General features: G+C 49.1%; 1 pseudogene; it reads left to right on the top strand.

Annotated features, from left to right (window-relative positions):
- Window positions 1-234: 234 nt before the first annotated feature.
- LOC149358425 (very long chain fatty acid elongase AAEL008004 pseudogene) lies at window positions 235-2,330 on the top strand (annotated as a pseudogene).
- The last annotated feature ends 717 nt before the right edge of the window (window positions 2,331-3,047 follow it).

The raw sequence follows: 3,047 nt of genomic DNA, 5'->3' as shown, positions 1-3,047 counted from the left end.
GGAGAGACAGTACGCACCTGTCGCACGCGCTGAGGGCACACTCGCACGTATTTGGCGTTACGCAGCAGGAGCCATCGCCATCAGAAACCAAACAGCCTTGCCTGTCATAACCGACCGCGACGACATCGGTATTGCCTAGCCCTCAACCCAGCCACCCCCTCTCCCTCTTACACGTGAGAAGGAGGAGGGCGAGTAAGACGTACGTCGCGGGGGCGGGGGTGCACGGGCAGACGAAGGGCGGCGCTCGCGCAGCATACCGCCTATATATCGCCTCATCCTTCCCCGGTGACGTTTCAGACAGCAGCAAACATGTGGCCGCAACAGCAGCAGTCCTTGGTCAACGCCACGGACGTGGGCCGGTACCGGGCGCTCTCCTGGTTCCAGCCCGACGAGCGGGTCCTGGACTGGCCCCTCATGGGCAGCCCAGCTGGGGTGGCCACCGTCCTGGCACTCTACCTGGCCGGCTGCCTGGTGGTCGGGCCGCGGCTGATGCGCGACTGCAAGGCCTTCTCGCTGAGGCCCGTGCTGATCGTGTACAACGCGGTCATGGTGGTGGCCAGCGTGTTCTTCGCCCAGCTGACCGTCAAGATGGCGTACATCGAGAGCGGCTACAACCTCATCTGCCAAGCCAACGACTCCAAGACGAACCCGCTGGCAGACGCGATGGTCTACTACGGCTGGTGGTACGTGATGCTCAAGGTGGGCGAGCTTCTGGACACGGTGTTCTTCGTGCTGCGCAAGAAGGCCGACCACATCAGCTTCCTGCACGTGCTGCACCACACGCTGGCGCTCATCACCGTCTGGCTGGACGTCAACCTGGCCATCATGGGACAGGTGGCCCTGTTTCCCCTGCTCAACTGTTCGGTGCACGTCGTCATGTACACCTACTACGCCCTGGCAGCTCTGCCGCCTTCGATGAGGCCGAATCTGTGGTGGAAGCGGTATGTGACTGTGTTCCAGATAGCGCAGTTCTTCGTGCTCATGGTGCACAGCCTCGTCCCGGTCTTCAAGGACTGCAACTTCCCAAGAGCTTTCGCGGTATTCATGGCCCTGGAGGCAGGACTCTTCTTCTATCTCTTCAGCGACTTCTACGTGAAGCACTATACAACACCAGCCAAGAACAGCTCCACGTCGAAACTTAAAGATCACTAGTGGCGCATTCTTCGCGTGACTAGGAACGATTAATGCCGAAAATTTACCGTGCCTAAGAATCTACACTTGTCCATCTTTGTGCTACAGAGTGCGCTCCAGCTCACGTATGTGCCGTCGTCACCGCTGGACACATTCATCGGGAGATTATGCGACCTCATAGCAAGAAAAAAGAGGAGGGAATCGCATACCCTGCCCGCTGTGTCGTATGTTGGTCCCGTATACCGTATATACGCAAGTGCATGTCGCCCCATTTTGCCAAAAAATAGCTTTTTAAAGGATAAAGGGGGAAGCAGGATTCCACTTTTGTTCGAGCTAATCTATAGGCCTTTCTTTCTGTCGGTGCTACGAAGCGATGGGAAAAAGAAGGGCAATTTGTACTTGCGTCCGCTTGCACTCGTGTAAATATGGTACTCGCTATGTCAATGCAAAGTAAGACTCGGTACATAGGATGTGTGCATAATCTGCGGCCATTCAGTGCTTTGCTGATTGCAGTTTCATGCAGTGCGGCTATTTAAAATTACCCTGAGTTCGACTGATTCACGGTAGGAGGTATTTTTCGAAGTCGAGGTCTTCCATATCCGCGATTAACATACACGTGTTTATAATGGAGGGCTTTTCAGTGTACACCACTCATATCAACGTGATGGTTTATATACACTGAAAGCAGTACAGTGCCTCCTCTAAGTGAAGGTGAAAGACTTCAGTTTAAAATTTTACTTTACTGAAAATGAAAACTTTTGGAAAGCTTTATTGAAACCTTGTCATCACTGCACACGACCTGGTGCCTATAGTGCCATTTTAAGCAGTTTAACTAGCTGGTACCTCAACGTTCGTTTTTTGAAAACAGTGCAATAGTGGCCTTAACTTATATGCACATTTGCGAGAGTTCTTAAATGCGTTAGCGATATAATGTGAAGAGCTTACGTTTTGATGATGTCAGTTCAGAGAGAGAGAGAGGGGGGGGGCGATTTTAATGAGGGGAAAAGGAGGAGAGGTCGGCCGATGTCAGTTCAAATCTAACTTAGAATATTTGGCTACCCTGCAAATTACCATTTCAGACGAAGTTAGTGAAGCGGCGGCTTGCACTAATCAAAACAAATGTGAAGTTGCAATAAGAGTCATATTTCTCATATGACTGCAATATTTTGATTTCGACAAATAAATCAATTTTGATCTTAGTGAAGTACGTCAGTTTCTTTTTCGCCCTATTTAGCCGGTAGTGCGCCTTTCTTTTTGAACCTAATTAGACACCTGATATGGTATTAGTCTATGAAACGAACTAGGATGCTTTGATGAATCAGATTTAACCGCGCACCTTCATAGCTGCCATGATTACTGCAACGTAACAGGAACCGGACGGGTAAAACAAAACACTACACAACATATGGGTTGCCTTTGGATAGAATCAGTCGTGTTTCCTAAACCGATCATCAGAACAGTGTCTTTTCTCCACGACGCATCAGAGAAAATGTGCATCGAATGCTTCGGAGTCTGCAGCGTTGGATAATAGCAATTCGTGACTCATTAATGATGTTGAAGGAGATTTCTGTGTCTATGAACACAGTTTAATATGAGAGTGATTGAAACTACCCGGATGTCAGTGCGTGCATTTAGGTAATTCCGTACCTAATTAAGAATTTACGGGTGTACACGTATGTGCGCGCGATGGTCATGAATAAAAACCCTGTTTTGAGTAAAATGAAAGTGTTTTGTTTCCAGTGCGATCACTTCATGCAAGCAAATTTTATTTCACTTCCTTTTTTATTCTTGCACCAACACTTTGAATTGTCACTGGTGCTTAAAAAGCTGCTACAAGAAGCATGCGGGGAGTCGACGAATCTTTGTTGGGAGCAGCAACATACAAAAATTCCGTATACAGTAGTCTAAGGGTCGCA

This window comes from Amblyomma mixtum, chromosome 2 (genome assembly GCF_055824585.1).
Source record: "Amblyomma mixtum isolate Tamu chromosome 2, ASM5582458v1, whole genome shotgun sequence".
NCBI lineage: Eukaryota > Metazoa > Arthropoda > Arachnida > Ixodida > Ixodidae > Amblyomma > Amblyomma mixtum.
This window is presented reverse-complemented; position numbering and strand designations above follow the sequence as displayed.